This window comes from Mus caroli, chromosome 1, assembly GCF_900094665.2.
Source record: "Mus caroli chromosome 1, CAROLI_EIJ_v1.1, whole genome shotgun sequence".
NCBI lineage: Eukaryota > Metazoa > Chordata > Mammalia > Rodentia > Muridae > Mus > Mus caroli.
The window spans coordinates 54,698,053-54,724,755 of NC_034570.1; the positions used below are offsets into that span (position 1 = coordinate 54,698,053).

General features: G+C 40.5%; 1 protein-coding gene and 1 long non-coding RNA gene across 9 annotated transcripts in view; one reads left to right on the top strand and one right to left on the bottom strand.

Annotated features, from left to right (window-relative positions):
* Positions 1–13,482, bottom strand: part of Raph1 (Ras association (RalGDS/AF-6) and pleckstrin homology domains 1) — an 80,788-nt gene extending 67,306 nt beyond the window's left edge. For 6 of the 8 annotated variants that reach the window (XR_003837169.1, XR_003837168.1, XM_029479578.1 and 3 more), the window contains exon 1: positions 13,177–13,482. The gene's annotated coding sequence lies outside the window, so the exon portion shown is untranslated. The remainder of the gene's footprint in view (positions 1–13,176) is intronic. The other 2 variants (XM_029479579.1, XM_029479580.1) reach the window with 2 other exon arrangements.
* A 5,121-nt stretch (positions 13,483–18,603) lies between these two features.
* LOC115030854 lies at positions 18,604–23,090 on the top strand. Its single transcript, XR_003836418.1, has 4 exons — positions 18,604–18,703; positions 20,667–20,791; positions 21,544–21,687; positions 22,986–23,090. It is a non-coding gene; the product is annotated as an uncharacterized LOC115030854 (long non-coding RNA).
* Positions 23,091–26,703: the final 3,613 nt, after the last annotated feature.

Genomic DNA, 26,703 nt, shown 5'->3' on the forward strand with positions numbered 1-26,703 from the left:
ACCAGTGAAACAGAACAGAGGATCCAGAAATAGATTCACAAATAGAGACAGCTGATCTTTGAGACAATTCAATGGAGGAAAAACATTTTCAACAATTTATTTCTGAAATTTGAAATCTTTTAAAACATACACAAGGAAGAAAATGGAAGGTTTGGGGCTGTATTGTCGAATCAGGAATAAAGAGCACTTGTTATTGCAGTGGACCAGGCTCTATTTCCTACACCCACATATTGGCTCACAAGGATCTGTAACTCCTTGTGACTCCAGTCCTAAGGGATCTGATACCCTCTTCTGACTTCCACAGGAACCAAACAAGTATGTAGTACATACACATACATCCACATAGGCAGCAAAACACTCACACATATAAATCAAACAAGCAAAAACACTGGGCAGTTTTGCAGAAAACTGGTCTGCTGGGTGTGGTGATGTACACCTCTAATCCCAGCACTCATGAGGTAGAGGTAGGCAAATCACTGTGAGGTGGAATAGTTCTAGGGCAGCCAAAGGTACATAGTGAGGCATTATTTTTGTTGTTTTTTTTTTTTTTAAAGTGTAAGAGCATACATCTAGCATTTTAAGAATAAGTAATTTCTACTCAAACATCATAAGTACTCAATAATAATTACTGAAACTTAAAACTAACCAGACAAAACTAAAACAAAATAACTTTAATGTTTTAAAATAAACAAGTATAGCCTGATGCTGTGTTTTTATATTTTACCAATAATTAAATATGTCTCTCCCCAAAAAAAAACTTACAGAAAATAAAAGCAGGCATGAGTTGTTAACCAAATAATCATCTCAATTATATACACAGATTTCACAACTCAGGAGTTAATAAAATTTAAGAAATTCTTCCATCAGTTGTACTGCCAGAACAGCTAACATTTCTTTACAATATACCCCTTTTCTCCACTGTTAATAAACATAAGCAAAGAGTTTATTCAAAACTCTTCTTAAAATTTCTTTTTTCAGCTATTGAGACGGCTCAATGCAATTAAAGATACTTGTGGGCAAGTCTCACCATTTGGATTGAAACTGCTTCTTGGCAAACATTTACAATATAATTTTCTAAACAAAAATATTATAGAACTCTAAAATATACATATACTTATTTAGTTGACAAAATTGTGATAAAGCAGGGGTTGGAAGTATATGGCTCAATGAGAACATTCTAGGAGGTAGCCTGCTCATCATTTGGGAAGCCACTGGAGATTCTATCAGTTCTTCTCAACCTTCCTAATGCTGTGATCCTTTAATGCACCCATGCTGGGATAACTCCCACCATAAACTATAATTTTGCTACTATTATGAATGTAAATACCTGAGATGCAAGATATCTGACCTCTGTTGGGGTCATGACCTAAAGTCAAGAACCACTAATCTATATGATGATCCAGAGATACATTCTTTTAAATGTCCAACTAGAGATGCGCACCAAAAGAAACATTACATGATACCCTAAGACTCCCAAACCAGACAAGATGTTATCTTTAAAAAAAAAAAAAAAGCTCAGTACTAGTTCACACCTTTGATCCAGATATGTTAGAGGCTGAGGTGGGAACTTTTTAAGTTCAAATCAGACTGAGCAAAGTTAGACATTATCTAAGGCAAACCAACCCACACTTAAAACAATGTAAGTATATTAAATAAAAAAGTAACCTAATTAAAAAAAATTATCTGTACTCTGCCTGAACATATGTCTGTGCACCACATGCCTGCAGTCCACAGAGATCAGACGAGGGCCCCTGCCATCAGATCTCCTAGAACTGGAGTTCTGGATGGTTTAAGTCATATGTAAGTGCTAGGAATCCTCTGTAAAAACAAGTGCTCCTACCCACTGAGCTATCTCTCTTTCCACAGGAACCTAAAAGTTTATGAACGTGTAGTTATATTAAAGCATTCATGGGAATACAAATTATCTGGGAGAGGGGTTTCATCATCTATCTGTTTAAACTTAATTATTCAAAACAAAATATAAACAACTGATTATTGGGTAGTCTGTATGTTTTATACTTTATATCATGTTTTATACTTAAAAATGAAAATAATTTTAGGGAAAAATCCAAAATGTAGAAAACCAAATATATAAATATGGTCAGGAAGCCAAAACAGTTTCAATAAAAGAAGCAGAACTAAGCTGTGGGCCCAATGAAGTGCGCAAACACGAACACACATATGAGAAAATAAATAGAAAATGTGTAAATGTAGTCATTTCTGAATAAGATTGTTTTGTTTTATTCTTTGTACATTGTTGTGGATAGGCCTGGGGCTACTTGTATTTGATGTTAATTCTGTTCTCTTGGGAGGGGTTGTGAACAAAGAATGAGTCAGCACTCAGGTGATTTCCTGTAAACCTGCTTCTCACATTAATTTATAAATAAAGGCTAGAGCCAGTGATTGGGTAGAGGAAGAGGGGAAGGTGGAGCTGAAGGTTTTGGGAGGGAGGGAGGGAGGGAGAGAAGGAGAGAGAGAGAGAGAGAGAGAGAGAGAGAGAGAGAGAGAGAGAGAGAGAGAGAGAGAGAGAGAGAGAGAGAGAGAGAGAGAGAGAGAGAGAACAGGCGAGTGAGCATGATGGAGGCCAAAGGAGGAGGAGGAGAAGGAAAGCAGAGCAGAAGCACTGGGCCTGGAGAAACTGCAAGTTCTAAGCGGTCTCATAGATGGGGAAGATGGTAGTGTAGTAGTAGATCTGCCCAATCTAGGCGTACAACATGTATGCATATTAATTGAGTTGTATTTTCATTGCCGGGGCGTATTTGGGTTGGAGATTTACCACGACAGTACATTAGTCTGTGTTAATATTAGTATAAGAAAAAAGCAAACCATAAAATGTAAATTAATTGGTGAAAATATACATTTCTGAAAAGCTAGCAAAATGGCTTAGTGTGTAAAGGCATTTGCCACCAAGCCCAAAGATTTGAGTTAGCTCCCCCAAATCCATATGGTAGAAGGGAAACCTGACTCACAAAAGTTGTTCTGATACCCTGCCTCCATACACACACACAAATAAGTAAATTAATTTAAATTTTCTTAAAAAGATCAGACTAGGTGGCTGGTGAGATGGCTCAGTGGGTAAGAGCACCTGACTGCTCTTCCGAAGGTCCAGAGTTCAGGTCCCAGCAACCACATGGTGGCTCACAACCACCCGAAATGAGATCTGACTCCCTCTTCTGGTGTGTCTGAAGACAGCTACAGTGTACTTACATATAGTAAATAAATAAATCTTTAATAAAAAAAAAAAGATCAGACCATGTCAGGTGTCCTAGTTACGATTCTAGTGCTGTGATGAATACCACAACTAAAAGCATCTTGGGGAGAGAAGGGCTTATTTCTCCTTACAGAAAAGTCAGGCCAAGAACTGGGAGGAAAGAACCTGGAGGGAAGAACTGAAGCAGAAGCCAGGGAAGCAAGCTATCACTATTTTGTCTGCTCTAGCTTGCTCAGTTTGCTTTCTTACATACCCCAGGATCACACACCCCGGATGGCATCCCCCTGCCAGCAGACCAGGCCCTACCATATCAATTAATCAAGAAAAGGTCCCATTGACTTGTGTACAAGCAATGTGATGGAATTTTTTCTCCCTACTTTTTCCTTTTCCTAGATAACACTGGCTTGTATTAGGTTGACCAAAAATAAATAAATAAATAAATAAATAAATAAATAAAAAAGAGAGAAAGATGAAAGATACATACATTTAAATTAGTATTCAAATTTCAAAGCCACACAAACCAAAAGATTTAACACAGCTTTAAACTTCTAATTTTAAATATTTAGGAGCTAATGCCCAGCCCTGGAAGTATCTTTAGTTTTACATTTCTGAAGACAGTTTAAGTTTCTATTTCTAGTACTGTGACATCAGAATAGATAATAGTCCTGTTCTTCAATGCATCAGATAAAGTTATCACTTGGGAAATCTTCATACTAAATCTTAATTTATACTGCAAAGAGAAACTTTGTATAAAGGATGATTTCCAGTGTAGGAAATGGTAGAGACAGGGCAGCACACAATGTTTATGTAACACTGTAATTAAATGTTACATATGAAAAAATATAATAACAGTGTTGAGAAATTAAAAAACTATATAGACACATGTACAAAGTCACTGTATTAGAAAATACAGTATTTTCTAAGTTCTTTCCAAACTAATCTAGGAAGTTGATGTATTTACAATCAACATTAAAAGAAAAATGCATTCTACAAAACAGAAATTAACAAGATAAAATTAGAAATGTAGCTCAGTGGTTCAACTCTCAGCATCACAAAAAAATAAATAAATAAAAGAAGGGGATTCTAAAATATATATGATCGAAAAAATAGTCAAAACAATCATGAAAAGATTGAAGGGCTCATTCTACTTGACTTCAAAATAATTATATTTAAAATAATACCGGCAAAAAAGGGTAGGGAATTATTATAACTATTGTAATAGAGCTCATGAATTAATCCACACTTACATAATCATATGATTTCAAAACAAGTCAAGGTAAGCCAAGAAAAAAGTATTTTTTGAAAAATACTGAAATAATTGTACATAAAGGAGAGAGGAGAGCTTCAATTTTCACATTGCACCATAATAAAAAATTAATTTGAAATGGATTATAGCATGAAGGCAAGAAGTAAAGTTATAAAGCTCATACAAGAGAAAATGTAGAAATATATTTTCAACTTTGATATAGGAATTTATTAGGACACAGAAAATGTCTATAGTCATAAAAGGAAAAAGTAACAATCTTGATAAAGTCCATTATTAAAACTATTTAAAAGGTAAGCAGGCACAAGGTGACACCCATTGTTAATCTTGGTACATAGAAGGCTGAGACAAAAGGATTACCATGAATTTGAAGTCATTCTGGGATACATAGCAAGTTCCTGTCACAAAATAAATAAACAAAAGCAGGCGAGTACCAAATTAAGAGAAAATATTTCTAGATAAATAATTTGTATTTAGAACATAAAGAACTGTTACAATCCAAAAGAAAAAGAACACCGAATTTTAAAATTAAGCAAAAGTCTTAGTTACCTCTCAAATGACTAACAATACAGAAAGGGTGGGAATGGAAATATGGCTCGGTGTCCTTTTTTTTTTTTTTAAATTTATTTATTTATTTTATGTATATGAGTACACCATCCTTGCTTTCTTCAGACAGACCAGAAGAGGGCATTAGATCCCATTACAGATGGTTGTGAGCCACCATGCGGTTCCTGGGAATTGAACTCAGGACCTCTGGAAGAGCAGTCAGTGCTCTCAACCGCAGAGCCATCTCTCCCGTCCTTAGTGTCCTATTCTTGTAGAGGACCCAAGTTTTGTTCCCAGTAAACGCATGATGGTTCGCAACTATTTTTAATTCTAGTTCTAGGGGATCTAATGCCCTCTTATGACCTCTGTAGGCACCAAGCACAAACATGGCACACAAAAATTATGTGTTTACTCATACACATAAAAAATTTACAGAAATATAAAAAAATGTTTTAAGTGCCTCTTAGGGATAGAGCTCTAGTTCAGTGGTAGAGCGCTTGTCTGGCAATGGCCCTGAATTCTATCCCTAGCACAGTTACTTACTAAGTATTTAATTCAACAGTTCAGTGTTGTTTAATAGGCTTGAAATTTTTTCCAAGTCCACAGTGATATACACAGCATTTTCTTCAGCACTCCTAAGAGGATATAAAACATTTCCTAAATATACACGCCTTACATTTCTAGTCATAGTTGCCTCACCACAGGTAATGTCCCTGTAACTTCTATCTATAGTAATTATATCTGACCTATGTAGGGTTTTATACCCAGCTTTTTTATTTATTTTAATTTTTTTTATTTTTTATTTTTTTTGTGAGGATGCTATTTTAAAGGTTCATTCATGTTATTGCATGTATTGATAGTTGCTTTTTATTGCTAGGTAATATTCTATTGTATGTACAAGTGACCTGCAATAGATTGCTTAATATAGCTTCAGTAATGAGCAATTGTGCTGCTTCCAGTTTGAGACTATGAATGAACATTTCTGCAGAAGTCTTTTTTTTTTTTTTATAAGCCTAGGCAAGACCTCTACAAACAAGCCATAACTCAGCCTATTACTAAATTTATATGTCCAAACTTTCATCAGGTATCTTCATTTTTTGACCCAGGGGCTTACACACTAAGACATCAATCAAGAAGGATCTACTAAATTTTAGTATTTTGTTTTGTTTTTTCTTACCAAATAATTGTCTTCCTTTCCAAATCCAATCTCCTTACTTCTTTTCCATCTTAGTTCTATCTTAGTCTCTTTGAAGATAGTTACACTCTCTATTGATTTTTCTTGTACCTTGGCATTCTATTTTTGAGAAAAGAATGCCTATCTCTGATTTCTCTATATGCTTAGCTCCGCCTAAAGCAGAGAAACTCTGCATTGTATTACCAGTAAAAAGTAAGTATTTTAAAAAGCTAAATAGTGATGTGCTTTAAAGATTCATTCTCAAAGTGTGGTATCATATTAAAATAGCAATTAGAACATAGGACGGTGCTTTAAAGATCACAGAACCTGAATTTTCTGATATCTCACAGCTTTGCCAGATGAAATCTTATAATACCTCAGGCAATGATTCAACTGGCTAAATTATGCTAGTGGCTATTTTATGTTCAAATAATTGATATTAATTTATTATCAATTCAAGAGACATTTTAAGTTAGAAATATTAGTTACAATATTAGTTGCAACCACCTAAGTAACATACTTATTTTTAAAAAAATTTAATTTAATTTTACCCAGATAAAGTTGCAAGGAGGCAGATGCCTGGTTTTGTTAGCAGCTAATTGTTTTGGTTTTGCTATGGTTTTGAAACTTACGTAGCCCATGCTGGTGTTAAACTTGTGATCCTCCAAGAGTCCTGGGATTATAGGTGTGTACTACCATGTCTGACTTGGTAACAGCTGTTCACTCTTCAGTCTCAGGATACTCCTCAAGTACACTAAACCCTTGACCAAAAAAGTTAATCTTCTCTTTCAAAATTGTCTTAATAGCGATACTTAATAACAGCTAACACGGTGTAATGGTCTGAAAAGAATGGCCTCTATAGGCTCATATATTTGAATGCTTAGGAGGTGAGGTCTTGCTGGAGAAGGTGTGGCCTTGCTGGACACATGTGTCATTGGGGTGGGCTTTGAGGCTTCAAAAGCCTATGGCAGGTTCAGACTTGCAATTAGGATGCTGTTCTCATTTACTTCTCCAGCACCATGCCTGCCTGCTACCATGCTCCCTTTTATAAGAGTTGTCTTGGTCATGGTGTCTCTTCATAGCACCTGGACAGTGACTAAGACAAAGTTGTTACTAGGAGTGGGGTACTTCTATGACAGGCCTAAGCATGCTGTTTGTTGAAGAAATATGGAAGACTTTGGAACTCAACTAGAAAAGTGGTTGGATACTTTAAGTGGAGCTTAATGTGCTATCCTAGTAGAAACATGGAAGACAGTACACAGGGTGATCTGAACTGTGGAGGCCCCCAGCTCACGATGTTTCAGAGGGGGAATAATGGTAGTAAGTGGCCTAGGAAGCATTCTACTGACATTCTGGCAGACTTGTTACTGTTTTCCCCTTGTCCTAAAAACTCTGCTTAAAGCTACACTGAAGAGCTTGGGATTGGCAAAGATTTCAAGGCAGGCTAGTATTGACTGTGTCATATGGTTGTTAGTAATCACTCTTGTGCAGATCTATAACAAGATAGACAAAGAGAAATAAAAAAATGTACAGTTTGAGGAGGACGCCAGTGCCAGTAAGTATAACAGAGCTAAGGAGAAAAAGATGAAAAGAAAAACCTGATGTTAAATGGAATAAAGGGAATGGAGACCTCAGAGCAAGACCCCCCCCCCACCCCAACTAAGCTTTCAGCTTGTAAGAAAGAATTAAAGGAATGCGTAAGTAACGAATGAAACCATCACCAACAGAAACCTGATGCATGATCTACTGAAGAGGGAATGGAGTTCCAATCCCATTAAGCAGCAGAATTCAGCAGCTTCACCATGTGGTTCTGGCTTTAGAGGAAAGGATATAAGAAAGGGGTTGTACAATCTCCTTCCAGGGAAAGTTGCTGAGGCCAGGCATGTGTCAGGTATGTCCTTACATATTGCACGAAGCTGTGAAGAGATAACTGCCAAGAAAAGCTACACACCGGTATGGAGTCAGCCCAACAGACAGAGGAGTACTGCAGTCATCAAAGGAGTTAGAGATCCAAAGAACCCTTTGATATCAGACAAGACGCAGAATTTAGAGTTTGCTTTGCTGGTTTCTGGTATTGCTTAGGTCCAGGATTTCCTCACTGTGTTCCCTTTCCTCCTTTTTAGAATGGAAATAGTTATTCTGTCACTGCTTGTTAGAAGTATGTGATCTTCATTTTGATTTTGTTTAACAAGGAGTTAAAGATTGCCATGAGTCTCAAAAGAAACTTTAATCTTTGGGTTTTAAACAGTATTGAGGAGCCTGTGATAGACTTTTTTAAGTTGGACTGAATGCATCTTTTTTTTTTTTTTTTTTTTTTTTTTTACCATGGTATGGCTATAAGCCTATGGAGGCCAAGGAGTGGAATATAATGGTTTGAATAAGAATACATAGAATACATTCCCATAGGCTCATATTTTTGAATGTTTAGTCATTAGTAGTGACACTGTTTGGAAGGGTTTGGCTAGAAAGGTGTGGCCTTGTTGGAAGAAATTCATCAGTGTTGGGCTGGGGGATGGTTTGAGGTTTCAAAAGCCCTTCCAAGGCCCAGCATTTCTCTGCCTGCTGCCTGTGGATAAAGATGTAGCTCTCTCAAGTTATTTCTCTAGCACCATGTCTGCCTTCATGCCACCACACTCCCCATCATGATGATAACGTAATAAGCCTCTGGAACTGTTAGCAAGCATCCAATTAAATGCTTCTTTTACAAGTTGGCTTGGTCATGGCATCCCTTCACAGCATTAGAACAATGACTAAGACACAAGGCAAATTAGGAAACACTTGCAGCAGCCTTTAAATCCCTGAACTCAAGAGACCAAGGCAGGAAGATCTCTGAGTTTGAGGCCAGCCTGGTCTACAGAGCAAGTTCTAAGAGATTCAGGGCTACAAAGAAAAATCCTGTCTTAGAATACAAGCGAACAAACAAAAAAGAAGAGTAGCAATAAAAGAAGCACAATGAACTACAAAACATTTATGATAGATATCAGAATTTATTGTTGAATGTTCATTGTTGTTTTTAACAATGACTTAAACAGGATGAGTACAACCTTCATTGAAATGTTTGGTTTTGATTATTTAATTGAATACTATGGCACTAGCCACAGTTATCAACTATTGGGACAATTAAATAAATAGTACACAAGACTAATAAAAAGTCTTCAGTCTATGAAGTTTCCTATCAAGTGTTTAAAATTCACAAGCCTTAGTCTGTAGGTCATTCAGTTTTTAGTGTGTTAAAAAGAACTTAAATAAACATGCTAAAGTGATTAGCTAAAGTCAACCTGATCTACACAGTGAGTTCCAGTCCAGCCTGGGCTACAAGGTAAGATTCTGGTTAAAAAAAGAAAAGCCCAAGCACAACAACAATAAAACAATGACTACACGATCAGAAAGCACCCATAGTGTTAAAGGCAAAGAGACAGAGTAAAAAAGTTGCTATTAGAAGTTGCAGTGGTAGATGAGAAGTTACTGTTTAACAGGTTGAACTTCAGTTTGGGATTGTGAAAAAGTTCTGGAAATGGACAATGTAACAGTTACACAATAACACAAACATATTTAATGCCATTGGAAGTTAACAACTTAATGCTTTAAATGGCTAAGATGTATAAAAACTTTAGCATACTTTAAAACAGGAGTGGGGGGTGGGGAGAAGGTGTTAGTTGTCTACTTGGTAGCATAGGAAGGTGGTAAGAATACAAGAATTAGGCTGCCTAGTTTTAAATAGCTGTTTACTATAGAGCTGTGCAATCTTTAAGAAAGTAACTTACTACCTCTGCTTGTTTTCTAGATTAACAAAACCTTCTTCTTAGAGGCATGGTAAGGAATAAATAATTCAACACATAGGAAGCACTCAAAGTAGTACAAAGTATTTAGTAACAGTTTTTTATTATTATAATTTTAAAACATTTTTGTGAGTCAGGACCTCAATATATAACCTAAGCTAGCCTTAACCCTTCTGCCTTAGCTTTTCATATGCTCTGATTTCAATGTAATGCTCCTGACTTCAAGCATACAAGTCAGACTTTGGTTTTGTGCTAAGTATCTTATGTGTTTGGTAACTGCTCTCCCACTGAGTTGTATCTCCAAACGTTTTTATGACGTTTAGGTCAAATGTCTGTAGAACCTTAAAAGCCCTTCATCAAAATTAAATTACTCCCTTTGTTTTGTTTTGAGGCAAAATCTCATTACGTAGGCCACCCTCAAACTCAGTATCCTCCCATCTCAGCCTCCCTCTCAAATACAGGCTCTTGTTAATACACTATGATCTTCAAAATCCTTACTTAAGGTCAGTAAGAAATAACAAATAAAAACCAGTAACTCCAAACTTCCTATTTAATAGGTAATGGAACTAAGAATTCAAAATAATTAGCCTGAGGTTACACATCTTACTCCATCAATATCACTTTTCCTAAAGAAATAAGAGTTTGGGATTAATATCAATATTGACATTCAATGATTTCCAAGCCAAAGCTAATAAGCAAATGTGTATTGCAGAACCTATTATCCTTGTTTCTAGTCCACTAACATTTATTTATTTATTTATTTATTTATTTATTTGGAGAGAGCCAAAACTCAACAAAAAACAAAACAAAAAAACAACAAAATTTTCCTCAAAGATAACAGTTAAAAACATCTAGCCAAAAAACAAAGTGTTAAAAATTGTGAAGCCATTATCCAAAGATGCTTACCACTCCACTACTGTCAGCCAGACACTAAGTGAATAATCTCAGTGAGAGAGACCTGAGTCAAGAGTCTGTGTGGAATACTAAATAGAGCTAATATTCATCACAAAGAAACAGCTACACATTGCTCTTTACTGAAAGCAAACACAAGTGAGCAGCAATCTGATACCACAAAATGTCTGGTGAAAAACCAATCACTTACAAACCTTTGTAGACATTTTGTACTTACTTCAACTGAGCTATCTGTAACTGGTGTCTGGAACAAACTCAACAAAGGGTTTTAAAGAGTGTCCTTATTTTGCCACCTCTCTAGGGTTCTACTTAGAGAATTTGGATTTTACTTTATTTTTTATGTGGTTTGATTTGTATTTTATTTTTTACGTGGTTTGATGGTTTTTCAGATGGGCTCTCATTGTGTAATCCAGGTTGACCTGGACTTCACTTCAATCTTCCTCAGCCTCCCCAGTGCAGACTACAGGAAAGATCCACCCACCATGTCCCGCTCATTCAAAGGGATAATTACCACCTACACGTGAAATGTCTTCTTCTCCCAGTATATACTGTTAAAATCTTACCCGTCCTGTTGAAATTCAAATATATGATGCACATGTATGAAAAGATCATGATGAGACCCACTATTATGTATAATTAATACATGACAATAAAACGTTGTTTTAAAAATGAAGTATTAGCCGGGCATGGTGGCGCACGCCTTTAGTCCCAGCACTTGGGAGGCAGAGGCAGGTGGATTTCTGAGTTCGAGGCCAGCCTGGTCTACAGAGTGAGTTCCAGGACAGCCAGGGCTATACAGAGAAACCCTGTCTCGGAAAAAAAAAAAAAAAAGAAGTATTATTCAACCTTTAAAAGGCTCCACTTTATACTGGCAGCTTACAGATTTTTCCCTCCACTGATCTCTCAATGTAGAATCAACCTTTTCTTTGCTGCCTTATGCTACACATACCTCAACAACTCACTGTTGCCAACATTCACTTCTGACCCTCCCTCTCAGGAGACACCCGACACTCCGCCCTCACCCTTAGGAAAAGGAATTTAATTTAACACGTATTGAGCATCTCAGAGACAGGCAAGGGGCTACCAATTTTGCATACATTTTCTTATTCAATCTTCTTGACAACAGGCTAGAAAGGAAAACAGGTGGCGTACTGCTGCTTACCGGCAGGGAACTACTGCATGGTTAATGGCTTGCTTGTCCACTATCACGTTGCTAGCCTATTCTAGCGCATGGAATGTGACTTTACTCTGTTCTAACGCACTGTTTCCACCACTCAAGTGTTGTAGAAGTGTCTCCCACTATACCCGAGGAGGTTTCCGTGACTGTGTGCTCACTTCAATATTCTTACGAACACAATACCACCGTTTGTTTAATAATCGAATGATGCCTCAGCCCTAGCCCGCTACCTTTACAGTTCCTTTAGGGAGGACTTTACCTACTTGGGCGGCTCTCCACTTCTCCATGAGAAATGCTGCAGGCAGCGTTCACCCAAACTGTTCTTCCCACAAAATGTATGAAATGCAACACACAGGAAACATGCAACTCAAACCATTTCCCAAAGCTCCTATTTCACTCTGATACATAAGGATCAAGTAGTTTCCAGTTCACACAGGGGGGCCAGCCTAAGACAACCTCTGAATAAGAAAAGGGTATGTTTCAGGTGTCTTAAAACGAAGGCAACCTAACCAACACTATTAGGCAGCCTTCCCTCTTTCTGCCGTCCTCCACTGAATTGCAGTTTGGATTTCCGGCGGGAATGTTCGCCGAAAGATGAGATGGAGCTAAAAAGCACTAGAGCAATTACTTTGCCGGCTTAATTAGAAGACACAGAAGGCGCCCCGCCTTTCTAAATCTCTGCAGTGAACTCATCTATGAAAGCGGGCAGGGCATGGAAGCTAGAACAATCCCGCACCCAGCCACCGGTTTCTGCGGCTACCGGGAGCCAGTCCCTTTCCACCCGCGGTCCCCGGCCACCAGCGCCCTAGTGCGGAGTATCAGCCCTGCCGCACCTCCCCAGGCGGCCCCAGGTCTCATTGTCTGCACGGTGCAGCCCCGAGGGGCGCGGGGTGCAACCCAGGCCCCGCCGACTCCCTACCCACCGCAGGCCGCCTGGAGGGGCTCAGCCCAACGCCGAGAGCCAGACCGGCAAGGACCCCGCCCCGGGCTGCAGCCGTCCGCACTCGCCCGGAGGGCCACGCCGGGCGCCGGGAAAATGGAGACGGCAGCGCCTCCCGGGCACCCAGACCTCTCCTTTCCCGGACCTCGAGGGCCAGGTGGCGGAGCACTCACCGTGGCAGCCCCTCGGCCCTCCCGGAGCCCTGCGCTAGGCAGCAGCTGCTCGTGCCTCCAGCCGCCGCCGCCGCCGCCTCTCCAGGCGCGACGCTCCTCTCCCGAACGCTGAGAGCGCCCGCAGCTCCCGCGGCGCGCGCCCGGCGACTGACTGACCGACCCACAGAGCGGGCGTCGGCGGGGGACTGGGCGGGGCGGCCGCAGAGCCCCGCGGCGCGGATCACAGAGTCCGCGCGTCCTGCCCTGGCACACAGGGCGGGGCTGAGGGCCGCGCGGCCCAAGGGCGGACCGACTTGCGCCTGGCCGCGCGCTCCCCGCCGCGGCCACCGCTCACTTCCGGCGCAGGCGGCCGCGCGCCTCTCCTGCTCGCCTGCCCGCGCGCACGCGCGCGCCCCTCGCGGCCTGGACAGCCGCACCCCCACCCCCCCACCGGCCGCCCCTCAGGCGCCCGGCCGCACCCAGCCGCAGCCGTCCTCCGCGCCCTGCCTTTCCAGCGCGCGTTCGTGTGAGTCGCCTCCAGGAACCAATGAATCAGAGAATGAATGAGCGGAGAGGAAAATCCCGCCGCGGTCCCGCCCGCCGTGGCCCTTCCCGGGAAGCCTGGCCAATCGCTCGGGTCCCAGGGTCTTGGGAGACTGAGGGCGGACGAGCAGACCTGTCCGGGCTGGGAGCCTTTGCCTGCCGTCTGTGTCCTTCGTCTCCAGAACCAACCCTGGGCTTCCTTAGGCACTCGCCGACTATTGTTGAAATCTGGGAGCACTGCCTTAGGAAACCCCATTTTAGCTTAAACTCTGCAGTTTCGTGCAGTGTAAGGAAAGCTTTCAGGGATCAGACATTATTCCATTCATCTTTACCTTTTTCACGTCAGAGCCTGTTCATCTGTGCCCCTGGTTTCTGTTCTCCCTTACTGAATTTGTTCTCAGCAAGGGTGTTGGCGATCTTTCCTGAGCCCTGAGCTGTATTCCCTGAGTACTACACTTAAAATACTGAGTTTGATTCCAAGCTCCAAATTACTCAAATGCTGCTTATTTTAATGCAATTTTGACTTAGGCAGACTTAGATTTCTTTCGATTTACGTCCTTATTATGACCTTCATGTAAAGTTGATCAAAGGAAAGGAAAAGTAGTATGAAATTACCTTTGCTTGGCTATGTACTTTGTTAGCATTGAAGAAATTGAGCTATGGTCTGGAATTGGCTGCATTGAACGTCCAGCATTCTTTTTTCCATGTCTTCTTGTCTGCTCTTTAACCGTTTCTGTATCTTGAATTTTCACCAAAAAAAAAAAAAAAGAAAAAAGAAAAAAAAACATAAATAAATAACCTATTTCCGAAATTCTGGCGATCTTTCTAAGAATGAGTATTCATTCCTCTAGTCTAGGATCAGATCCCAGTTTGACTAATTGCATTCTCCTTCCTGATATTCTTGAAGAGTTCCGAGTAGTTTCAGCCTTTTAGTAGTCTTTTCCAAACTGCTGCACAATCTGTTTCAGACTGATTGAAATAATTGTCCAATACAATTATTGTCTGTTTCACACTTAAGATACTTGTACTTAAGAAATAAATGCATTTTTGTATTTTAAATTTAGTAGGTCTTCAATAATCTCGTGTAAAATAACATCATCTCATTAAACTAAAAATGGTGGAAGTGTCCAGTACCTGTGACCTCTCTTCCCTGCTGAACTCAGTCATCATTTGTTACCTGTAATTATTTCGGTACACTATATTCTCTTAATGAATAGCATATCGTATTCAGTTCATACCCCATGCAGTATCTACTGTAGACCTTTGTATAAATAACAAATGCTTTGAAATTTTTAATCAGCAATGCATACAAATGTTATCTGGAGCCTCTTCATTTCCCTTGTGACTAAGTTTATTGAGATTAAACATACCTAGGTGCCCAAACCTAATAAATAACCTATTGTTGTCAAATGTTATTACTAGACTGAACACATCACAAGGAAGAGTCTCACTTTTACAGAAACCTCCTTACAAAATAGGCTCCCGAGTGCTCTTTAGATAGCTCTCAGCCAGCTCTTCCCAACATGTGCTTAGGTTAGTTAAGATGAATCTTAGAAAACAGTCACTTTCTACCATTGAGAAAAATAAGCAGGTTCTCATCGGTTTCATTAAACCATGAAATAATCTATTCACTTAATTAGAGTCTATTGGGCTCCAACTAAGGGGTAATAATGTAAAGACAAGAAAGACTTGATGCCTCCAGCCCCCAGAAATCACAGACTGCTAGATAAAGGAGATAGGCGAGCCAGTATTAGAAAATTAGTCTATTCCCAGATCAGGAAAGCCTACCCAGTGAAGATAAACTACACGTTTAATGACTGACAGGCAGGAGCTCGCCAGATAAGGAGGGAACAGGCATTGTAGAGAAAGGCAGCAATGTCTGTGCAGGTGTGTGAACATTAGTAGTGTTACCATGCCCTAGAGGCTACTCCCAAGTAAATACAGCTCTTCTGGACAGATGCAGAGAAGGTTCAGATAGGTGGGGAATGGTAGAAAGGACTGTATTAATCAAGAGCTCATGTGCTACACTAAGGAGTTTGAACTTTATAATAAAGAATAAACTCTTTGAAGTGTGTCTTGGGGTTTCCATTGCTGTGAAGAGACACTACGACCAAGACAACTATAAAGGACAAAATTTAATTGGGGCTGGCTTATAGGTTCAGAGGTTCAGTCACGGCAGGAAGCATAGCAGCATCCAGCAGACATGGTGCTGAAGGAGCCAAGAGTTCTACTACATCTTGATCGGAAGGCAGCCAGGAAAAGTATGTCTTCAGACAGCTAGGAGGAGGGTCTCAAAGCCCACCCCCACAATGACACACTTCCTCCGACAAGGCCACACCCACTCCAAACAAGGCCACACCTCCTAATAGTGCCACTCCCTGGGCTAAGCATATTCAAACCACAAGCTGCTGTTTTAAGTCACTGTGACAACTGAGCGTATGTTTGGAGACAAGAGAAAATTGAAGCATAGAAGCAAAAAGAGGGATGAGAATCACCTAGGTCTCCACGAAGGCAAGGCAGAGGAAATACAGTGGGGAGGGTGCTTGGGAGACGGATATATTGAGAAGGTGGAATCTACAGAATTTCATGGAAAATTGGCTGGAGAATTGAATGAGAGAGAAAGCTCTACAAAAGGCAAGCAAGCTCCTGTCTGGGGAGGAGGAGCTGAGTAGATGATGTTAACCACCCTCCCTGAAATAAGAATGCAGAAGGAAGATCCCAGCTAAACAGTTATACACTAAAGTATCACCATAGGCGTCTGGGAGCTCTATCTACAAAGGGCTTACTAAGCAAAGAAGATCTTAATTCAGATTAGCGCCCAGTGGTATGTACCCCTAATCCCAGTGCTCAGAGATGGGAATATCCCTGAAACTTACTGCCCAGGTAGTCTTGAGAAATGGATAAGCCCCAGGTACAGTTAGAGAGCTTATGGAGTGCCTGCACACACACACACACACACACACACACACACACACACACACACACCATAAATCTAGGCACCTCAAAGGATTCTTGGTCCATTACTATGCAAAAGTGTGTTCTTAAGGACAGTGGTTTGACAAGATTTTTGTAAATGAGATGGCTATTCTTGGTTGTCAACTTGACTAAATCTGAGTTAACTAAAACCCAATTACTGGGCACACCTAGGAAGGACATTTTCTCAACTAAATAATTTGATCTGGGAAGACACTTCTAATCCAGATATTTGTGGTGGGAAGATACTTTTTTTAAAAAAATAATTTATTTACTTTAATGTACTTTAAATTTTTCTTTCTTTCTTCTTCTTCTTTTTTTTTTTTTTGCAATAAATCTGTATTCTTTAGTTGCAACTAGAATGAATGAACTAGCCACCTATGATAGCCCTTGCTTGTGAACAGGTGAGACAGAAGGATCCTGACTTGAGGGCCAGCCTGGGCTACATAAGAATTCTGGGCCACAGGAGTGGACCTACTACTACTGTTTTGCTAAGTGAACATAGAATCAAACATCCCTCTAAATTCCTATCGCTCTACTCACAGATAACTGCAGTTCTCAGACCTCATCAGAAAACATCTTTATGCAGTGGCTGGCAGTTAGTGCAGAAACTCACAACTAACTGGTTAAAGTACTGGTTAAAGAATAATTGTTAATGGAGTATTCACCCCCTGCCTGCTACCCAAGACTTAGGGACCATTGCCTAAAAGGGAGTGTTGTAAGAGCTCAGGTTGAGGAGGACCAAACTGAAACAGTGTCTTTTGGCTGTGCTCATGAACTCAGAGCAGCGATGGTCACTCACATTAGACCTCACATAAGCCCAAGCCAGCCAATACTGCTGCTGAGGTGCTGTAGACAGTTGATGCTTTCTGGGGAACAGAGGTTCGGTTTTCTTTAAAGGTGTAGCCCTGTGAAGGTTATCCAATCTGCACTGGATGGCCTCATACCATGAGTGTACGGGCAGCACAAATTGGAATTAGTGGTTATTTAAAATAAGTAAATAAATAAAAAGAGGACAGAATTGGGAGGGGTTGGGGTGGATCTGGAAGAAGTGAATGTAATCAAAATACCTTATATGTCTTTCTGTGTGTATGCAATTACCCCAAATTAAGAAAACAAAAGACATCAAGGCCAGTTTGTATACTCTGAGACCTTGTGTTAGAAAAAGAACTAAGTCAACATTTATGGACAAATCTTTAAAACAACACACAAAGTACACAAAGTCAATTTTAAATTCGAAAGATCACTGTATTCAAGAAATTTAGTTTATGAGATAAAAACTTCCCAAAATAACCAGAGAATAACAAAGCGCAAAGCTCTATTACAAGCTATAGGTACAATAAGGTTTAGAAGAGAGAAACCGACTGGGATGGGAAGGAATTAAGATTGTAAAAGACTCAGCTGGCACTACATCTGAATGCCAGGGGAAACAAAGTTGGGGTAGTGATGGTGGTTGAGTTTAGGGCCCCAGGGTCCCCTTCTGGACACTCCTCACCCTCTCAGACTAACAGTTGCAGGACTTATGACCTTTGCTGGCAACAATATCTCTGCTTCTTTTATACAGATGGGATTTGTATGCCCTACATAATATAAATGTTTAAATATTTCAAATATCCTTTGTAATATTAAAATTATTTACAAGTAGCCCCGAGAGGCACTTTTATCAACAAAATCTACAGAACTGGGAATTTCCAGATATTTATTTGGAACAAATGCAAACTATTACACAACAGCCGTTATCGTAACAACCTGAACCCTTATGAATGTTCTGACGTCCGTGTCAGTCAGGCTGTGGGTGCAGGGAGCCAATCAGAACCCAGTAATTCTCTGATGACACACAGATACTGAGTGCTGTTTTAAAGCTAGCTTTTCAACATGATAACTACACTGTGTTTGTGAAATTCACCATTCACATCAGTTGAAAGAGTGAATGACTTGTGTTTGATGCCTGAAATTGAAGTTAAAATGTTATGCTCTGCTTTAGAAAGTCCATAAAGGGAAAGACCAGGCAGAAAGCAAACCTTCCATCAAAGTATCCTTTTAAAGTGGGGTATGGTCAGGCCTGGAGTCAACTCTGCAGAAGGAAAAGCATTTTGGTTGGGAGGATGATGTCACAAATATACTGTAGTAAAGTGACTCTTAGTAGATAACAGGAATGTTTGTTTTGTTAGTTGGAGAGGTCCATTTAGGGATATAGGATTGAAGGATGGTTTATGGAAGCGCTAAGACTAAGCAGAAGGCTTGGGAAACAATGCAGTAGAGTAAGTGACCAAGCCCATGCTTGAATCTGATAACTATTTCCCTAAGTCTGTGTCTGCAATGTGATTCCCTCTGGAATGTCCCCCCTCCCTTCCCCACAGTGCTCTTGTTTGTGACAGATCAGTCACGTCTCCTTCTTTATCTCCAGTTCTCTAGACAAAGCTACTGCTGTGTAGCATGTTTTCAAGGCTCTCTATGTAGTGGTGGTGCAAGTCTCTTGAAAGGACAAGAGTTCCTCAAAAGGCAGCGGCCATGAGTAGTTCATGCTGATTTTCCTCCAGCATCTTGCACGGGAGACTGCACACAGTAAAGTCCAGCAATATTTATAAAACAAAACAATGATAAGAGATTTGACAAGAGAAGTTTGGCAGATCTTAGAGAATAGGTGGGACTAAGAGGGAAAGTGGAAATCACTTATATTCATCCAGACACGAGTGCTGAACAACGAGAAAAGGCAGGAAACTGGATGTCATTTGCAAAGACTGACAGGCACAGGTGACGAGTTGGATAAGCATACGAGTCCATGAAGCATAAGCATGAAGATGCCTTCAGGGTTCCCAGGGTGGAAGAATAGCTATGAGCAAAGGATCAGTGTCACTGCCAAGTCAACAGATAAAGGCTGACTGCCTGTCAAGGCCAGAGCTCTGCACTGGGTGACAGAGAGGCCACAGGGAAGAGCTACAGCCCTTTCCTCATCTATTACAGTTTGCTCACCAGCAGGGACGCTGAGAGGCACAAGTTCAACTCTGGACAAGTTACATTTGAAATGATGGTGGGATGTTCAAATGAACCAGTGCCTTTAGTTTCTGGAAATCAGAATTGGATCATCCTTGAGGCTGAGAAATGCACTTTTATATTGCTGAAGGTCCTATTGTTACCCACTATCACTGTGCTTGAGAGAAAAGAGATTGCTGTAGTGGTTTCCTAGGTCATAAAAATACCACACGGTGGGTGACTTAAACAACAGGAATTTATTATCTTATAGTTGTATTATCTCAAAGTCTGAGATCAGATGTGTGTGGGCTTGGTTTCTCCCAAAGCTTCTCTCCTTGTCTTGGGGTGGCTACATTCTCCCCGAGTCTTCACAAGATCATCTCCTAAGTGTCTGTGGCTTAGATCCTTCAATAAAGACCACCATTATACTGGACTGGAGCACACCCCAATAACTCATATAACTGACTTTCTTCTGATCTGCAAATATACTGCAACCCGAGTTGAGGCTTCAGCATATGACTTTTAAGAGGGACACAATCAGCTCATTATAGCTGCCTCAAATATTTCTTGAACAGAAGGGACTATAGTCACAGTGACAAATCAGGGCTGAAGAGGTGCAACCCTGCAGATGGTATCCAGAAAGATTGGAAACAGAAAACAGAGCCGGGCAGTGGTGGCACACGCCTTTGATCCCAGCACTTGGGAGGCAGAGGCAGGTGGATCTCTGATTTTGAGGCCAGCCTGGTTTACAGAGTTCCAGGATAGGCAGGGCTGCACAGAGAAACAGAAACACTGTCTCAAAGAAAAGGAGAGAGAGAGAGAGAGAGAGAGAGAGAGAGAGAGAGAGAGAGAGAAAGAAGAAGAAGAAGAAGAAGAAGAAAGGAGAAGGGGGAGGAGGAGAAAAGGAGAAACATACACACATATATATGAATATTATATGTAACAAAATTTTTGTTGACATTATAATACATAATATGCTCAATGATGTTTAATGCATTACTCCTTAACAGTATATAATCCAGTACATTGCAGTGAACATGATAAATGGATACTATCTATCATCTCAGCACATCCATCTGTGTCTCAGATTTCCATTGAATAAATATGCATCTGTAGTATGCCAAAGAAGATGTAAACAAGGAACTCAGTATGTATAAATTAAATTATTTATCTAAGTTTCTCATACTGCATAGCATATGTATGCATATATGTGCAATTTATAATCAAGCTATGTTTTGGGGGAAGTTATTAATCTATTATTTTACCAAAAGCAATTTTTGGCTTTTCTATTGTTGTCTACATATCATTTACCACTTTGGGGCGGGTGGTAGGATTCATCAAGAGGAGCAAAGAGTGAGTTAAAGAATTAATTCTTGGGTGGGTGGTGGTGGCACATGCCTTTAATCCCAGCACTTGGGAGGCAGAGACAGGTGGATTTCTGAGTTCGAGGCCAGCCTGGTCTACAGAGTGAGTTCCAGGACAGCCAGGGCCACACAGAGAAACCCTGTCTCGAAAAACCAAAAAGAAAAAAGAAAAAAAAAAAAGAAAAAAAATTAATTCTCTGCCTTGTCTCCTTTCAGTCTTATATTATTTGATTCCTCAAACAGTTTGAGAAAAGTCAACTGAAAAAATGTTATGGAAAAACAAACAATAAGCAGATGAACAGCTGATGTTTAGAATTTTGTTCAGTCAAGTGCTTTGAGGCAAGCTCTGTCACAGTGTATGGTTCTGCCTTGTGGGTCTCCCTGTTCTTCATGGGTCATTGACCACACCCATGAGGGCCAAGAGAGCAGAAGCAGTGGGTGAGCAGGGTTAGGAAAGGCTTGAGTGTGATGGAAAGAACCTGTGGGAGTCAGATTCAGAGAGACCACTTCTGTTTTTATTTTGTTTTTTTTCCAGGAATAAGGTATATAAGGGTTCCTATGGTTATGGATGGGGAGGGCTGATTGGTCACAACACAGCACCTAATTATCATATGGACCGGAAGAAAGAGCAGCGCTTGCAGGAAGCTTTTGTTCAGGGTCATCTTCAAAGTAAGGTCAGGTATGTGTGGTCAGAGACTCTCTAATTGACGGTAGGTGGAGAAGAGGAAGCCCCGCTGAAAAAGGGAGTCCTCCATCTTAAGCTCCCCAACGCCGCCTAAGCGCTGGCACAGGAGTTCCTTCAGTCGGGCTCCTCAAAGTTCTCACACTGTTGCGTCTCCACCGTTCCCTCTGCTACCATCCCTCTCCAAACCTCGCACATGGATTGCACAGGAGCCTGGGGGCTTGCGCCCTCACAAACTCTCTCTTTTTTCTTTGAAACACCTTTGCATAATAGCCTAACCAGCCTTTGCTACCAGAACTACTTTCAAAGTAAGTTTTTTCCCCATACAAGTCAACCAAAAGATATGAAATTTTTACTTTGAAAATGCAACCTCACAAAACATCGTGATTTTGATGTTTTTTTTTTTTTTTTTTTTTTTTTTTTACAAATTAAGAGCTCTAATTCATAATTGTGTGCGTGAATTACTACGTTAATTACTTATCGTCATAACAGATGCCCTTTAACTCAGCTGGCACAAGTAGTTTACATCATTATCTTACGGTTCTGAGGGTCAGAAGCTCACCATTAATGTTGGCAGGCTGAAGTTAGATATTCAAAGAGCTGAATTCTTCTTGGGGGTTCACTGGGTAAATCTACTGTCGTTTCTAGCCTCTAGAAGCAGGTTACTTACCTTCCTTGGCTTTTAACCCAATCCTACATCTTCAAAGCCAGTAATTCTTGCCTTTCCCTGTGGCTGCCTCAGACCCAGGTAAATAACTAGAATCATTGCTGCAGTTTGACTTCCTCTGCAACAGGGTTGGGAGGGAGAGTCCAATGGGAAGTGTTAGCTCATGGGGACTCTGTAACAGAAAGAGCTGATACTGGCCAGAGTGGGCTCACTTCTTGTTTTCTTTGTCCTTTGGCCATCCCCACAGTAAGAAGGCCCCTACCAAAGCTAATTCCTTCATACGGGGCTTCCCAACTTCCAGACAGTGATCCAATAGATTTCTTTTTACTATAAGTCACACAGCCTCTGCTGTTCTGTTATAGTAGCATAGTACATAGGAAGGAAAATTATGCCCTTAATCTCATTCCAGCATTCCAAGGCACTACATGGAGAGACCCTGTCTCAAAAAAAAAAAAAATCAAAATGATCTTGCTTTTATTTTTCCCACCCATCAAAAACATCAACAGCAAAAGGAATAAACATCCCCTGTAGAAGGTATCTATTATCTGGTTTGTCCTTCCTTTTATCTGAAGCCCATTTATTTTTATTTTTATTTTTATTTTTTTTTTAACTGTTCCTTTTTTCCCAGATAACAACTCAGCTTGCTACGGAGCAGAGCACCTTTTCATTCAGCTCACAGGAGACCCTGTGTTACCCGAACAAAGGTACTTCAAACAATACCGTGGACATTCTCTACTCCTCTCGTCTCCGTCTTAGGCGTCTCCAACAGACCCTGAAGATTGTAACTCTAAATATTGTAGAAAACATGACAGCAAAGCAGAGCCGAGGCAAGGACCCTTCTAGCATTGCTCGCATCCTTGGTTCAGCTTGTCTAAGGAACAGTCGAATTTTTGTCACATCTAGATTAGATATATAAGCCTATAGCTTCTCCTTTCTACCCCAAATGGTGGCTTCAGTTCTTTACAGAAAAAGATCACAGATGGAAATAGGAATGTTTTTTAAGGCTGCACCAGTTTTCCCATTGCCTGTAGCAGTCTCAAGTTAGCTCTTCTGGAGGGTTTCGAAGCCTTAGTCTTTCCTCTGCCCACCCCACATCACTCTCTTTCCTGGTTCTTGGGCTCTCTCTGTGGGTCTGCTCTTGGTTCCTCTTACTCCCTCCCTGAACTGTCTCTTGCTCTTTCCCTCCTCACCTGCCTCCTGTCAATCTTGCAAGCCTTCTCCACGAAGTCCCCCAGGTCAGCCAGGAAGGGCTTCCTTCTCCAAATGGTTATGCTGTGTAGGGCCCGTGCCATGCATCTCATTCAGAGGACCATGTTTTATAGTTTGAGGTTACTCTAGGTAGATTATCAGTCTATGATGATAAGAACATAGTAGGTCTTTAAAATTGCACTCAAAACTGGGTGTAGTGGTGTACACCTGGCAGGAAGATTAGGCGTACAAGGCCAACCTAAACTGTATAGTAAACTTAAAAACAGGCTAGGCTACATGAGACCCTGTCTTTAAAAATGCATACAAAACTTCAATTATAGCACTATTGATTGATATTATTTACACAACATGTTAAATAATAGCTCAAGTTACATTCCTCAATAGAAGTAAGCATTGTGGCCTACTGTGTTGGAGGACAGTTTGGTGACATGAAGTTGCCATCTCTAGGTTGCATGTTTTCTCATCATCTCCACAGAAATAAAGATGGGAAGGAAAAATGATGAAGAAAAAAAGCCTGAATTGTTAAGTTGCAAGAACATAAAAAGCTCAAGAGAGACAAAGAGTCTTTCACTTGAGATGACTAGCCAACCAGAGCTAGGCTTCTCTGTAGGAACTGGAATGGAAGTGGAGGCAAATGTCTAACCATGTAATGAACATTGTTTTCCCTGTGAGAGAGTCAAACAATGGAATAAATTCTGAGCTTTGAATAGTGTATTTCTATGGTACTTCTAAAAAACAAACAAACACTTTGAAACTAGAGTAAGGGTGAGTCTGCCTAATGGTATTAAGAAGGAAGAAAATAATTTTAATGACATTAAAATACTATTTTCAACATAAAAATTTTTTAATTGTTTCTTCAACTAAAGGAAAGGATTATTTCAAACACATACAGGGATAAATTAGAAAACCTTTGATTTGTTAATATGCTTTCCTCCAAGGGGGGAAAAACAATATGCTCAAATATAACCCTTTCCTGTCTTCGATATCACACCTGCCTCTTTTCTATCAGGAGGGAGTGTAAATGTTTAGCCCATAGCAGATATCAAAAGCTAAACAACAAAAATGATTTAGAAACAAAACATATAACCCCCAAGATGTAACAATATTCTGTGCCTAGACATTGATGCTTTTTCTCAGAAGTTCTAATGCAAGCATCATAGCTTATGCACTTCAAGCCAATACTGGGGGGAACACCAAACTGTGCTCTGGAAGTAACGGCAAATACTTGTGGAAATTTCTCTTCTTCTTTTTCTGCCTCTTTTTCTGCAGTAACTTCTCAGTATCCATTTAGGCTTTAATTTGGAGGAGAGATGCTGTGTTGGCAATAATACTGGATCATGCTGGATCAGGGTTAATATTTTCATTCACTGTTCTTGTCTTTATACTATCTTGTAGAACTCAAATAGTGGGTTTACTAAGGCACCAGGAAGAATAAATCCTTTCAAAGCTTTTTATCTTACAGACTTTACAACCTACAGCAGAAGTTGGAAACTGGATATTATTAAAGCCATGGGGAAGCACTGTACATGAGCCCACGATAGGAAAGGCACACAGGCAATGGTGGTGTCTGTGAGCCTGGGAATGAATGAGTGAGGGATGAAATGACCACTCGTTTGAATGGGGAGCCCAGAGGAATGGTATAGGATTGCATAGTTAAATGTACAGTGGTGTACTGAGAGCATTGTATGTGTTCCAAAGTCATTTTCAAGTATCCTAATGTATGCTTCACCACAGGGGAAATTAAAAACAAAACAAAACAAATATCCCAAATAAGCAACAACCAGATTTTTAAAAAAGAAAATACTTTCAGTTGTTGGTGAAAAGAAGCTTTTTCTCATCTAGGAAAGAAGTCTTCTCTCCCTGTGATTTCAAACACCTGCATTCATTTGTTCTGGCTATGTATCTTAATTCTCCAATTATCCTGTGTGGAATAAAAAACAAACAAACAAACAAACAAACAAAAAACAAACAAAAGCAAAACCCCAAACTCAAAACTCCTTTTGTTTGGGTTTTTGGAGTTAATTTAATTTTAACTGAGTCCCCCATTCTTTGGGAGCAGAGAAATCCAACTTTGGTCACCATTGGAGTTTTCCTCCCTTGTCCCTTATCTCCCTTGCTAAGCAAACTCACAACCATACACAGCCACATGCCCTTCCACCATCAGCCCCTGAGGGGTTCTCAGGAAGTACTCACTGCCTGACTCCTCTCAATCTGTGGGTCATGACAGCTTTAAAGAGAGAGGTTCTTCCACAGGGGTTGCCTAAGACTGTCAGGAAGCACAGCTATATACATTATAATGCATAACAGTAGCAACATTACAGTTATGAAGTAGCAATGAAAATAATTTTATGGTTGGAGGTCGCCACAACACGAGGAACTGTATAAAGGGTGACAGCATTAGAACGTTGATGCTTTCACAGCAGCCTATGGACAGGCATCTCAGTGAGCTAGAATTGCTTAGATGTCTCTGGGGAGGCAGTAGAGAGAAATGGAAGCCACAGAAGGGCAGGGCTCTGTAGCCTCTTAACTTCCTAGGGACCCACCTTCCTCCCTGGAAGCAAACCCAGTTCCCCTTTCCCTCTACCAAGTCCAGCATAGGCTTTTCTGTGGGTTTAGGAGGTTGAAAATACAAACCCAGAAGAGAAGTATCTTGCAGGAAACTTCTGCTTTCTTCCTTGTGACACATTCCCAGAGGCAAAGAAGCACAAAGGGGCTTCAGCCTCTGGGTATGGACCCGGAAGAGGAAGGCATAAATACCAAGAATCTTCACAACTTAGCTGAGTTAACAGGAAATATGCTTTGCCTGAAGGCTTAAGGGCAAAGAGTTGATCAGCAAATTGCTCAGTATCCACCCTTCCTTACAAAACTCTAAAAAGTTAGCTTTGAGCACCTACAATCTGGGTCAGTTGATAGAGTTAGACATTTTCAATAGTTGCCAGTTGTGGCTCATTTCTATGATATCAACACTGGAAAATCCGAGGCAGGTGGATTGCTGTTAGTTTGAAGCCAGTCTGAGCTATGTAGTGAGGTCCAGGACAGCCTGGGCTACAGTGTGAGACTCTATTTCAGATCTATTTCAGAGAAAGAACAAGAGAGCGAGACACACACACACACACACACACACACACACACACACA